Here is a 15,147-nt window from a genome sequence, read left to right on the forward strand (position 1 = left end):
TTTTGGCGCCAGGCTGCCGGATGTACGGCGTGCTGCTGGTCTGCTCTCCGGTGTCCCATCAACACCCGCAGCTGTTTGCTTTGCAGACTTTAAGTGCTGTGGATGGTGTCGGAGATGGTCAGAGCCAGGTATTCCGTGGCCCTCATCTATCTATCTATCTATCTATCTATCATTTGAGCCCCCAGGTCACCATTCTCTGTCTTCACATTACCACCCTCCCTGAAAGACTGACAAAAAGAGATTCTGACATATTCAGTTATCCACTGTGTATAACTTTCAAATCCATGATATTTAATGCAAAACACACGCTGTGTCTGTTTTCAAAACAGCAGGCACATCAGTGGCGAGTTACATAATTAATGTTAATTAAATATTTCCAACCCTGCAGGGAAATTATGGTAGCTCATATTCTCTTCACTGGGGTGAACGCTGGCAGAAAGTTAATGACTTTGCAGAAAAGGGGGAAAAAGATGTTTCTGTTAAGCACACATACTGTTATTTACATTATATGGGCCGCCAGAAAATCAAACTTAGTGCAGTTTCGGAGAGATAAATATAATTCATAGTTATACATTACAAAGTAAAACTGCAGTTGTACAATGTAAAGAGTAGCCTACAAGACAGTAGAGAAGGTGTCTCAGATGTCACCCATGTTGTAGTTCCTTGGTTTGAAGTGTGATAATCAGCTGTAAAATGGCTTTAATGTACCCCTGGTGTTGGAATAGTAAAGCAAGAACAGAACTAATCATTTAATTTAAAAACACAGGTATTACTTCAAGCGGGGTGCAGTGGCGCAGTGGGTTGGACTGGGTCCTGCTGTCCAATGGGTCTGGGGTTTGAGTCCTGCTTGGGGTGCCTGGCGACAGACGGGTGTCCCATCCTGGGTGTGTCCTGTTGCCAGGTTGGGCTCTGGCTCCCCGTGACCCTGTATGGGAGAAGTGCTTCAGACAGTGTGTGTGTGTGTGTGTGTGTGTTACTTCAGTTTAGTGAGGATGCATACAGAGATACAATAACTCTTGACATCTGAAAAAATTCTGCTCAATTAGCCAGAAATTATTTCACTGCAAATTTCTGCTCAGTTTGAAATCAGGAGTCAATCTTAATTTTACTAATTGGAGTTTTGGTAATTTTGCTCAATCATTTATGTGGAACAGATTATCTGGTCAGGGAACAGTGCGAAGACCCTGCTGAATCCCCCTAGGAAGGACGGCTTCTCGGTGACAGGTGGCTTTGCGCTCACAGCGCAGCGAAGAAACTGATGGTGCCACACCAGTCGTACCCCCCCCCCAACCCCCCACAATGCACTGCTTTCCCGTCCAGAATCTTCGTTCATTCCAATCATTCCTGCCCACTTCCCCATAACAGCCAATTTGCATAATTTCAAATGAGACATAATGGGTAGAACATAGACCCTCCGCACTCACACCAACCCCACAGAGCTGGTACAATGAAGTCTCTCTTCTGGGACAAGAATGGAGAGTCCAGTGTTGTGACCTTCCATCGACCAAAACATTTTTAAAATACTGTCCATATGAGTGAGCAAAGCGGGAGTGCTGGCAGGGAGAGGGGGACTCTCTCCAGTTCAACTAATGATATTTCCTCATTGATCAGCTCAGGAGCAGCATGGTCTCATCAGCATAATGAAAAACATAATTAATTGCTGAATTTGGCAATGGCATCAGCTTCACCTTATGGAATTTGTTCTTTAATCAGCGTGTGCTCCATGTTTTCATTTCGTCCCTGACAATGACAGTAAAGTATTGGTTCGACCTTTTTCCCCAGTAAAACTGAGCCACTTTTGTTTTTACATACTGTAGGTTTATCTTCGAAAATCATCTTTGTTTTTGTTTAAAGCAAGAGGACGTTTTTCAGAGGAATAGCGCTTATGTTAATGAACATGAGAAAATGTGGCCCTGGGTTCAAGGTGGAAGGCGGAGGAGGAGAACGGAAAGCCGCGGGTTTGGGAGAGCATTTTGGGTCCGCTCCCTGCTGCAGACGGCTGACAGAAAGACAAACGATAAAAGGGGGGGAACAAAACCCAAAAATTATGCAAAGTGGAGAAGGCAGCCAAGGCTAAATGCCAAGCAGTTTGAACATGCCGAGACACCAGGATAATAAAGCATGCCCTGAATACTAAAGTACTGCGGGCAGCTGCACCCATAACTTACAGATGAGCCACACTTTTCTCTTTCATATACATTAGCGTAAACAATCCTCTAAACCATCCCTAATATCCAATTAATGGAGTATTTACTCTGAAAATGCATAATGTTGGTCTGTCTTGGAGACTATAGTGCTGCTCTCAGGTTGTTTCCTCAATGGCCCTGGACCCTTGCTGTTCCTTGGTGTGGGACGCCTTCAACCCACCTTCGACTCTTGGCAACAACACCTGCCTTTAAAGCAAAGCGAGAAAAGAGCATCAAACGTGGGCCGTTTGCACGGGGTCTCCGCTGCGGAGACGCTACAGGAGTCCGAAGGGTCATTTTTAATTAGGCTCCCGAAAGATCAGAGGCCTCGTCCTTTTTCGCCGCTTTAAAATTTTAAGATAGCAGAACAAACTACGTAGATGGAGTCGTCAACGCAGCGGGGCATTCTGGGAGAGGTGATGTAAGGATCCGAGGATCATTACGTGGCTGTGGGGAGAGAGTAGTTTCCGATGACGAACCAGACTGACACATGCCCTGTCAAAGTGGATCAGTGCAGAGACAGAATAAGAGCCTGGAAGCATTTACATTTATTCATCAAACACTTTTCTCTAAGGTGACTTACATTGTTAAACAACTTAGTCATTTATCCATTTATACAGTAGGGTAATTTCTACTGTATCAGTTCTGGGTTATATTCTTTACTATAACAGGTAAGAGATTCGAACCTCAGTCCTTTGAGCCCCAGGTGGTGGCTCTGTCAGCCGGACTACCTGCTGGGAGAAGCAGGTTTTAATGCATTAAATGAAACAGGTGGAGGACCCCGCATGGTCAGGGCTTTTTCCCAATCAAACAGCACGGGCAAATTGTGTCTAAACGCAGGAAATGCCATATTTTTGTGCTTTGTTTATTGCTTCCCTATTATTTTGCCTTGTTTTTCGTCAAATCTGTTATGATTATGATGAGGTATAAGCACGTTTCCGTTTGAGGGCATTTCACACAAACCGTGCCCTAAGGAAAAGAAGAGCACAGTGGAGTGGTTTGAAAAGGCAGAATCAATGGGCACAAAGACAGCATTATTAATTTATAAGAAGCCTTTTGATTTGTCAGGTTTTGCAGAGATAATTTTGTTCACAACGTATTGGAACGACTGATATGCTTGGTATCAAGCATGGTTTGGCCAGTTTTCTAAATGCTTCCAGAATGAAGTCATAACCCCTTTTACAGATTCGTTGGCCTGCCATTCAGGGCCATTCGAGGAGCTTTACCATGTTCCTGTAGCGTGCCCCCAGGTCAGCGTGCATCACAATTTTTCCCATTCAGGAACAGTGAATATTTCATGTCTTCTGTGAGATACAAAACTACTTTCACGATATATTTTTCACATTAGCGATTTTGTTAACGCCTGTAAAACATTTGCTGCAGCGTCTGAGTACATGGTAGCGCTGGTTGCCAAGGCAACGGTCCATCACTGCTGCCTTCAGCCCATGGGGGGAGATGGCAGCATCGGCAGAGACTTTGCTAATTTCCACCTGTTTCTAGCTGCTTCTAGAAGGAAGCTGGTCTGAGGAGTGTGTTCTGCACGGTGCCAACTCACGGTTCACTTGGTGACCACAGTCTGTAATACCCTGATTTCATTGCGTTAAATCCACTGACTGTTTATGTCAGCGTGTGGGTGTGACCCGTGTATTCTGCACAAGACCACGTGTCGATGTGTCTCCAGGAGCGCAGCATCAACAAGCAGGAGGAGCACAATGGTGGCCTTGAGGAGGAACAAACACCAAGGAAGTGACTTCATCTGACTGAGAATTAAGGGCAAGAAGACGAGCGGCAGAGGGCCGGTGTTGAGGCAACGGGGGGGGGGGCGTCTGCTCCTCTTCCTTCGGCGCTGCGGGGCAAGTCCAGAACAGTGGGGAGCAAAGCGGCGGAAACAGTGCAGCTCATCGTATAACACAGAGTCTGAAAAATAAAGATTAAAGAGATGTGAGTGTGCCGAAATACCATTTGGAACAAACACAGCCACTTGGCTGAAAGACACTTTTGAGAGCAAACACAGAGGGGACAAAAGGCAAATTTAAAAAAGCACAACAGCTTGAAGAGTCACTAATGGCAAAGCGCAACCCTCCGGGCAGAGACACCCAGGGAGTGGGACAATGCCTCGTGACCCTCCCCTTCTATCGATCCATAAAGACAATGGGACACACCTCTTTCAGCTTTAAGGGCACAAGTGTGGGAGAGAATTTTCTGGAAGGACTCTATCTGAAAGGGGGTGCGGTGGCGCAGCGGGTTTGGCCAAGGTCTGCTCTCTGGTGAGTCTGGGGTTTGAGTCCCGCTTGGGGTGCCCTGTGATGGACTTGCATCCCTTCCTGGGTGTGTCCCCTCCCCCTCCAACCTTGTGCCCTGTGTTGCTGGGTTAGGCTCCGGCTTGCCGCGACCCCGTTTGGGACAAGCGGCCTCAGACAGTGTGTGTGACTCTATATGAGGGGTCAATAAGAGTCAACATTGACTCTTTGGCTCTTAATAGCAATAATAGTATTCATCCAATATAAACCTGGGTTTCTGATCTTAATAAGGCCTGGCAAAATACTCCAGAGAACCAGGGGTGGCTGTGATGAGGCCTTCAGGAACTTTCTTCAGATCCCATCATTTTGGAGATGGGATTCTCTGTATATTTTTTGTGAAATGAAAGAGACAAGAAAACTGCAACTCGTGTAGCCAATATGACAAGCAATACATCACATAAATTATTTCATTATTTACCAGACACTTTTTGTTTAAAGCAGCTTACACTGTCAGGTTTGCACACCATGCTACATAGAATTATTTACATATTTCGAATTTTTACTCTACCAGTTCATGGCGAGGCGCAGTGGCGCAGCGGGTTTGGCCAGGTCCTTCTCTCTGGTGGGTCTGGCATTTGAGTCCTGCTTGGGGTACCTTGTGATGGACTGGTGTCCCCTCCTGGGTGTGTCCCCTCCCCCTCCAGCCTTGCACCCTTTGTTGTCGGGTTAGACTCAGGCTCGCTGCGACCCCGCTTGGGACAAGTGGTTTCAGTCAGTGTGTGTGTGTGTGTGTGTGTGTGTGTGTGTGTGTGCGCATACCTTCGGGCTCACCTCCTGGTTATGGGTGCATGACTGGACCAGTTTACACTTTTTGTCCAAGCAAAAAGTGTGTGTGTCAGTATGTGTGTGTGTGTATGTGCGCGTGTGCATGCACGAGCTCCTGAGAAGCGTCTCATCAGTTACACGCAGCTATTCCTGGAAACACCGAGCTTTCCCTTTGCCGTATTTCCTCCCTCAAAGTCCTGGAGACCCTTCTGTTTCCTCAGTCTGGTTCTGGAGTGCCATGTGAGGTCCGGTGATTCATTGCAGTTCTGCCGTTTCCACTTGTTACGTAAATGGCTATGTGGACGGGGCAAAGGAAGCTTGGGGTTCTTACTGGACCGAGCCATTTCTACAACTCCACCTTGACCGTGTGTGACTAGGCACCATGGTCTGAGCTGGACAGAAACAAGAAAAGACATATGTAGCGAGCAGCAGGGGATGCGCTGGTTAAAGGAGACATGTGACTGTGTGCGGTTCCGTGTGCGGTCCTGACTGTAGTGCTCAGGCTGCGGTCCAAAGTGATGCAAATGCTGCCTTGCTCTCAGACAAAGCCTTGGTGGACACACAGATTCACACACAGGATGACGTGCAATTTGTTCTTGGCAACAGCATCTGCTGAGCAAGTAGGAGGAGCTTCTAGTTCACCAACAGCAAAATTTTGTGTTGTGAGAGAAAATGTTTATGAAATAACCAAAGACCAAAATATGCATGTGCTCAATTTTTATCAACCATTTGATGGTCACGGTGGTCCAGGGTAGATACTGACAGTATGGGGCGTGATGCAGGGTCGCCAATCCACCTGAAACACACGTCTCTGGACTCTGGGGAAGAAACCACAAGCCCACACGAACACAGGGAGAACATGCAAACTGCCCGCACCCTGAGCCAAATTCAAACCCGCACCCTAGTTTTGAGAAACCAGTGCTACCTGCTGTGCCGCTGTACCCCCCCCCCCCCCTCCCCAATCTTTGTTTGCAGGTTCGTCCTATTTGTCTGCTGCTAGACAGACAGAAGCTTCCGGAAGACTGCCCTTGTCGGACCCCTGAGGAGAAGCCAGTCTACCGAGTTTCCCCCCAGTGGGGACATGGACGGGGGACCCATCACAGTTAGAGGGGAGGACGCCCTACGGGGGTCACAGATGACAGAGGGTTGTCAGGAAACCAGCAGCACGTAACACACAATTAACACTCATCTCCACCTTCAACATTACATTGACTGACTCCACAAGATCTCTCACAGCAGGCACCGTTTTTGATTTATTTGCACAAACAAAGTGCTCCGGACTGTTTATAACATTTTTTTATTCATGCTCATCTTAAGATATCAAAAGGATAGCGTATAAAAGGCACTCATAATTGTAAAAATCTTCAAAAGGCAGAGCAATTACATTTTCAAGGGACTGATTTTGGATGAGGGGGGTGCGGTGGCGCAGTGGGTTGGACCGCAGTCCTCCTCTTCGGTGGGTCTGGGGTTCGAGTCCCGCTTGGGGTGCCTTGCGACGGACTGGCGTCCCGTCCTGGGTGTGTCCCCTCCCCCTCCGGCCTTACGCCCTGTGTTACCAGGTAGGCTCCGGTTCCCCGTGACCCCGTATGGGACAAGCGGTTCTGAAAATGTGTGTGTGTGTGTGTGATTTTGGATGAAACCTCATTTAAATTAATGACGGCAATTAATGTGTCATAAGCAGAATTATGAAACCCTGGAAGTTGCTCTTGCAGCGCGTCCTCACTGATATGGGAAGGCTTTGGACGAACATCCGCGCAACGTTATGGCAACGGAGACACAAAACATTTGCAGCCCCTCAAAGTGAGTGCGGTGCTTACGGGGAAGCTAGACTGTAGTGATTAGAGCTACTTCCTTTGGACCTAAAGGTTGCAGGTTTGAGCCTCACCTCCAGCCGTAGTATTCTTGAACAAGATACTTACCCTAAATGCTCCAGTAAAGTTAACCAGCTGTAAATACCTTAATGTTGTAAGTTGCTTTAGAAGAAAACATCACCTATATGAATACGTGCAAATGAATTGCTAACTGTCTCAGTGTTGATTTATGTATATAACTATTTAATCATACAGACTAAAACAGACTTACACTGATTTACCCATTTGTACAACAGGGTAATTTCTACGGTAACTGTTCATGGGAAATACCTTTGTTAATGGTACTGCAGCAGGATAGATATTCAAATCCAGGTCCTTTGAATGCAAGGCAGCAGGCTGTAACCACTGCGCCCTCTGCTGCCAGTTATGACACTCTTATATGACCCCATGTGTTTCCTGCAAGATGGAAGGTTGTCTCTCGCATTGATATGAGTGTGTTGTGCGTGCGTGTCAGAGCAGCTGAAGGTCTCTGTCCATCACGGGTTGTACTACTGCTCTGTGTCTGTGCTGTTGGGCCACACACTGGCGTCACAGCGCTGCAGCCATCAGGTGCAATTCACAGTGCGAGTCCCGGAAGGCTGCAGCGGTGCCCAACAGTGTTTATGCTGATCTCACACACTGCAGAAAAGTGTGTTATGCACAATTTTCTTGCGGTTTTGTAGATCTTGGCACTCACCTGCAGCCACAGAGCTATGTGTTATTAGACAGATGCACTGAATGTATCAATAATGCAATTGTGAACGCAGAAAATGAGCTGTAGTTCAAATGCCCCGGAGCAAAGGAAACATGTTCTCCAGTACTTCTAACCACAGTGTCATGTCAATCGCAATTGCAGTTCCTCCCGCACCGGAACCGCAGCCTTCACCACCATCACCGCCTCGCACCTGGGACCTCGCTCTCTACAGCTTCCAGACCATTTTCTCAACCTCAGTTGCTTCTCCATTGCTTCTCTCCTGGGTGCAGGGTTTCACATCTTCTTATTTAGTTTTATTTTGGTTCTACATGATTACCTGTATAATCTTAGCATGAATTATTTACAAACTCTGTGATCTGCATGATCATGTTTACACACCAGCATATATGTTAAATTATGCATTTGGGCATAAAATCAATGCAGTAATTATACTACTGCATTTATTCAATTCAGGCAACTGACGGAGTGAGGTTTGTACATCAGGGTACTTATGCTGATTTAGCATTTATACAGGAGTATAATCTTTACTGTATCAATTTAGGGTAAGTACCTTGATCAAGGTGTCACATGCATGATACCCACACCTGCCTCTTGTCAGGACGACATGGGATAAAGGGGCCGGGATCCCATGCCTGCTTTGTGGAACCTGATTTTGAGCAACCACAGCTCCCGTGTCCTTTATATCGCTGGCTCTTTTGTGTTTCTGGTTTTGTGGCTTCTGACCTTTGCTGTGTCTTCACGACTACGTCTCTCGTCTCTCTTACGAAACCCCGATCGTTCATCGCCTGAGCCACACCTGCCCCCAACCAGTGTTTTTCGCCTGCTCCTTTGGTTTGATGATAACAAAAGAAACCTCAATTGGGTCCTACTCACCAACGCCTTGGCATGACAGAAGGTTCCGCCTCATAAATAGACCCAACGGTTCTGAAGATTCTCCAAACCGCGGTCTCTGCACAAGATGCCATGCTGGGCTCACATGATCAGACTCTGAAACAGCTCATGGAGACCCTGCAGGGACTTATCCTACCGTTCCAGGCAAGGGGCATTTTGGAGGCAGCTGACGCGGATGCCGCTTCCGAGCCGCCCTCGTCTGTGTTGGCTAATACCGTCAGCCCCGGCTCTGCCCGTCTCTGCCACGGACCCTCTCCTGGCCACGCCTGAAAGGTACGACGGGACTCCTGACGTCTGCCAAGGCTTCCTGCTCCAGTGTGAGTTAGTTTTTGCCAATCTGCCGCATGTTTATCAAACAGATGACAGCAAGATCACCTACCTGAACTCATTGCTGACGGGTCCGGTGTTGAAATGGGCTATGGCAGTCTGTAGCAAGCGCTCTCCCACCACCTACGAGTTGCTGAAGATCAAGCAAGGCAATCGTTTTGTGTCCACGTGATCCCTGGAGTTCTGCACCCTCTCTGAATAATGCGGATGGAACTCGGCAGCACTCCTGGCCAGCTTCAGGAACAGTCTCCATCCCCGTTTCCACGCGGAGCTAACTTACCGAGGAGAAGACCAGACCTTCGACCGGTCCGTGGCCATCGACAACCTGGCCGGGAAAGGGCTCCGCAGCCCTAGGTGGCTCCAGCAATGTTCAGATCTCTTCCCGAGACACCGGAGCCCATGCAGCTCAGACAAGGGTGGATGTCGTCTGCCGAGAGACAACACTGATTCAGAGACAGATTGTGCCTGTACTGTGGAGATCCTAGACACCTCCGCGCCTCTTGCCCGGTTCGCCCTCCGCCACCGATGGAGTCCCACCAGGAACCAAAGGTCAGTGGGTCTCAGCGCCTCATCACTCAATTAACTATGCCCATAGTCACATCCTGGAGATTGGGCCAGGCTTCTGGACACGCGCGTTGATAGATTCCGGGGCTGCAGGTTGTTTCATGGACTCAACCTTTGCTATGTGCATTCCGATATGGCGGTGTGACGTGATGCTACAGGTCAGCACGCTCGATGGGCAGCCTTTGGGCTCAGGGGTAGTGAAGGTGTGGACCGAATCGCTGGGCCTGCTTGTTGAGGTCTGCCACATGGAGGAGATTGTGCTTTTCCTTATACAGCCCCCAGACACCCTCATCATCCTGGGGTTTACCTGGCTGGCCTGACACAACCCTGTGTTTGCAAGGGTGAGCTCGTTGAGTGAGGGGCTGCAGTGTGTCGAGTCCTGTCTACTGCTTCCATGTCAGGCTACATCCGCTGAGAGATCCGAGACAGCTCACCCTTTGGTAATTCTGCAGGAGTACCAAGACCTCGCAGAGATGTTCAGCAAAAACAAGGCTGCAGGCTTGCCTCCTCACCAGCTGTAGGACTGCGCAATAGACCTCCTGCCAGGCACCATACCCGCTAGAGGTAGAGTTTACCCTCTCTTCCTACCTGAACAACAGGCTATGCAAGACTATGTGACTGAGGCTTTGACCTCTGGGATCATCCGACCCTCCACATCTCCCGCCTCAGCCGGGTTATTTGTCATTGGTGAAAAGGACGGGGGGCTATGCCTGTGCAAATATTACTGGTGGCTAAACGCAATTACGGTCAAGCATCCTCATCCCTTGTCACTGATCACCGCGGCTTTGGAATAGGTCCATAAGCCACAGGTGTTTACTAAACTTGACTTACGAAGCACCTACAACTTCATTCAGGTCCGGGAGGGGGATGAATGGAAGAATGCGTTTAGCATCTCCTTCGGGCACTACACGGTCATGCCATTTGGGCTGTCTAATGCACCTTCAATATTCCAAGCATTCGTAAATCATGTGTTGGGGGATCTGGTTAACCACTGTGTTCTGGTCTACCTGGACGATGTACTGGTCTACTCTCGTTCCAAGGAATAACGTGCTGCGGTGCACCAGGTCCTAAGATAGCTGCTAGACAACCGCCTCTATGTTAAGGGGGAAAGGTGTCTTTTCCATCAACCACAGCTCTCTTTCCTTAGTGTTATCTTGATAATCAAAGGAGTGGCGATGGATCCTAAGAAGGTTCAGGTAGTGGTTGAATGGCCCAGACCAGAGACGATCAAGGCATTGCAGTGGTTCCTGGGCTTTGTAAATTTTTATAAACAGTTCATTTGGGGTTTCAGCTCGGTGGTCGCTCCCCTCACGGAGCTGCACCCGGGCAAGGGACTTCGTCTCACTTGGAACAACTAAGCTACGTGTGTCTTCTTGGAACTCAAGGAGCACTTCACAACTGCACCTATCCTCAAGCACCTCAACCCTGCTTTGCCGTTCGTGGTGGAAGTCGATGCATCTGTGGTAGGGGTTGGAGCGGTGTTGTCTTAACAGCAGCGTACTCAGTTCACAGGCTGCCCCTACTGGTGCAGATAAACGGCACTCCCGCCCATGCCTATGCCGTCAGAACTCTTCTGGATTCTTGTGTGTGGGGTCTTGCAATATCTGGTGGATTTGGAGCGCTACGGGCCAGAGGTGCAATGTTGGCACAAGGGCATTGCAGCAAGAAGTGGGTTTCAAACTTGGGTTTAAAGGTGGTAACTCTAACCAGAACTATACCTGCTATAATAATAATAATAATAATAATAATAATAATAATAATAATAATAATAATAATAATATGAAGAAGAAGAGGAATCAGTTGCTACTTTCTGATGAAAGGTCATGCTGGTCCAATGTCTGTCCCCTAAGCAGAGGTAGCGAGGCAGCATACACCCTGGGTGGGATGCCACTTCATTAATTATAACTAATATTGTCTTACCAAATCTCCAGCCCATGTTTCACCCGCTGCCACAAAAAACCAGCAAAGTCTGAAGAGAGTGTGCAGATGTGTGTGTGTGTGTGTGTGTGTGTGTGTGTGTGTGTGTGTGTGTGTGCGCGCACACGTGTGTTTGTGTGTGTGCTGTGCTGCGCTGCTACCTGCTGGGATTGGAGAGCATCTGCTATTTGTGGTGCTAGATGATCACGGCCATGGGTGTGAGTGCGCAAAGGACAGCGGCGCGCCCAAGCAGGGGTAATTCCGCTCCTGATTAAAAATAGCAGCCTCACGCTGGCACCCTGCGCCCGGCCTGCCGTATATGGCCACCTTCCGGGCCCGGTGCATGGTGGGTGCGAGGCCATGGCAGCTCACATGGTCTTCCTGCCACGACAGGGCGCAGGCGTGGTGCCAAGACCTCGTGCCCATAAGCCCGTGTGTTCGCCTCGGCCGAGAATGCGCTCCGGCTGGCACGGGTACGAGGGCAGCGCTGGTACCACCCAGACTGCAATTTTCCTCTCTGTGTGTGTATGAAGCGTTCGCTTTAAGCTATTAATTTTACATTGGATTATGCTATAGGCTTTTCTCCATGTTTCTCCTGTTAGCACATTGCTGGCCTTTATGAAATAGATGCATTCTTTTTCTCTTTCTGAGAAGCACACTGTAAAATTCATTTAAAAAATAATTAAAAGAAATTATTGATTGATTTAGAAATCAATCGCTTTCGCTCGTTAATAAAAACTCCAGAGGCAATGTGTTAACACAGCGAGATGTGGGCTCACAAGCACACAAAATCACACATCTGTTCACTTTTTCCCAGCATTTTCTTCCAGACAGAGTAGGAACTTCTGAGAATTCTTTCATTTGAGCTGATTTTCAGTTTGACCTTCATCTTTGTACGTGACTTTATTAGGCTGGAGGACTTCATGAAACTTTAATTTTAGTAAGACACTGCTTCAAACATTATTTAAGCTTCCAGTCCCTGCTTGGATTATTTAATTTCCTTCCAAGTTCTTCATATTGCTTCCAGTTCTACATGCACACCGGTGTGCCAGTTTCGGCTCTTGCGCTACAACAGAAGTTCCTTAAATGGGATGTGAACCTGCAACCTCCTGGCGATGAGTTCAGTTCACTAAAGTACTGCATCATCTGACGCCCTATTTATTAAGCCGGATTTTGGCAGAAAAAGGGTTTTCCTGTGATGAATTCAGAAGAGCAAATTGGCTAATAAAGAGATGTTCGGGGTTTGTGCTCCCCTGCGGTTTGTGTGCCTGTGAAGATTTATCATTTTTTCAATAAAAACAATGAGCAGCCCAGCGGCACTCTGTTTCTTAAGCAACCTGCTTCACTTTCCATACGCAAGTGACTAATTATGCTTAAGAAGCATTTGTATTCATCTCGGGTGGTTTTAATGCACGGACACTTTTTTCCCTCCGCGACACACAGCATCTCTGGAGGTACGAGGTTCTAAGCCGCTGTACGTAAACAGTGTCGAACCTTGTTGGTGCCGTTTAGTAATTCATTTCTCCTCCTCAATTGGATAAAACTTCAAAAAGTAAATAATAAATCTTATTTCAATTTGGTGAGCACTATGATCTCATTAGGTGGAAAATTAATGTTCTCTCATTATGTCTAATGGTTAAATGAGCTGCACTTATTAATCTTTGAATCTAGTGTCTACACTACACTACAAAGTGCCAGATTTATGTAATTCCACAATGTATGCTATTATACAGGGGACCATGTGGAGCAGCCCCGGAGGATTTTGACTTGTGTGAAAGGTTGTCGCACAAGGGTCTCTGCCGCTGTTATCTTGCGCTTCATCTGAGTTGCTTGAGCAAAAGTTACCAGCTGTACAAATTAATAAAACATAACAGAACAAATGAGGTAGTGTATACTTTGCTTTGTGATAGAAAGCACAAAGACATGAATGTTCCGAGCCCCTTGTTATGGGATATGACAGTTATGCTCCTGCTTCATTTATGTAATCACTCTGTTGTCACATAAATCACATAGATCACTCATTTATGTAATCACTGCAGACTTGCCTGTACTCTTTATAATAGACTGCGGAACTCTGAGCCACAAAGGAGCTGCTGCGAGACAATTACGGCAGCACTTTAAATAGATCATATTTCACAAATTGCATGCAAATTGTGTCACTGTGAGTAGCTAGATGCCACATGAAGGGAAATGATGATGTGCACCTCTTCATCCTTGCTGTGGGGTCTCATTTAAAAGTAGATTAAGAATGACCTGAGCAATGGGGGCTATGGGGAAACAGCAGGTAGCACTGGTACCTTGAAGCTGTGGGTTTGGTCGTAAGTTCGAATCTGGCTCACTCTGTGTGCATTTTGCATCTTCTCTCTGTGATTGCATGGGTTTCCTCCACAGTCCAAAGACATGTGTTTCTGGTGAATTGCTCACAAAATTCCTGTTTGTTTGTGTATGAGCAAATGAGTGTGCGATGGCCCTGTGAGGAACTGCCATCCAGTCCAGGTTGTACCCTGCCTCACACCCTATGCCTCCGGGATACACCCTAACCCGTGATGCATTGGACAAGTAGTCACTAATAAATGCATGAGGAATAAATGAATAAATGAATAATTCCATATCCAAAAGAACATCTCCTGCTCCAGAGGAAACATTAACAGGCCAAGCTCACAAGCTCTGCGTCTCCTTTCCATCACCTAGCAGGAAAAAACATGCGTGTTCCATCACAAGGAAGACAACGTGTGGTTTGCGACCTGTGCTGACAGTTACGTTCGCAAAATCATCAACGTTAACATCTTTAAAAAATCTGCAAGTCTGCACAGCATCATCAGCACATGTTTTGTTGTCTCTTTACAGCACCACCACATCGGTGAGCTTACGGCCAAGACAGAGCTGCCATGGAACACGTGAAGATGGACTGAAAATGATAATGAGTGCTTTTCCATAAGTGTGGAAGATTAAAGAAGAAGGTGATAGACTCCAACAGCAACTCAAAGGTGAAAACAGCCACAGTTCAGCGAATTTTCGATCCGTCAACCAGCTGAAACGTGGTGCTCCGTGGTGTTCACCTCAGTAACTACCTGTCCACCAAGAGGCTTATCTTATCCTATCCAGACTAGCGCCCTATGTTTCCGGAACTGGCTCTAAGTCAGCACAACCCTGCCTTAGGATAAGCAGTTACGGATAGTGATGGATAGTGAGTAGGTGACTATTTTTATCATTATTATTATTGTACAGTAAGCTTCTTTACAGTACAGCACCCATTTATGAAGCTGGGTAATTTTTACTGAATTGGTTCAAGGTAAGGACCTTGATCAAGGGCACTAGACCAGGAAATGGGATTCAAACCCAGGTCTTACAGTTTCGAGGTAACCTTTTACCTTTTTGTTGAAAAAATGCCCCATTATTAGCTTCATTGGGTTGGACTTACTGGTGGACATCCGAGTACAGTAGTCAGTGTGGGCCATGTGTGTCTCAGTAGTGTTGACCCAGCATTGCCATGACGATGCAGTTTGGTCCCAGATAGCATGTTCAGCTTTGGCGCTCATACCAGCATCTGGCAGGATGTCAAGGGCTTTGAGTGCATCTCCCACGGGAGCCTCTCCTCCACAGCTTTTATGCGCAAGGGTTCATGGACAGAT

This window comes from Scleropages formosus, chromosome 7, assembly GCF_900964775.1.
Source record: "Scleropages formosus chromosome 7, fSclFor1.1, whole genome shotgun sequence".
Classification (NCBI taxonomy): Eukaryota; Metazoa; Chordata; class Actinopteri; order Osteoglossiformes; family Osteoglossidae; genus Scleropages; species Scleropages formosus.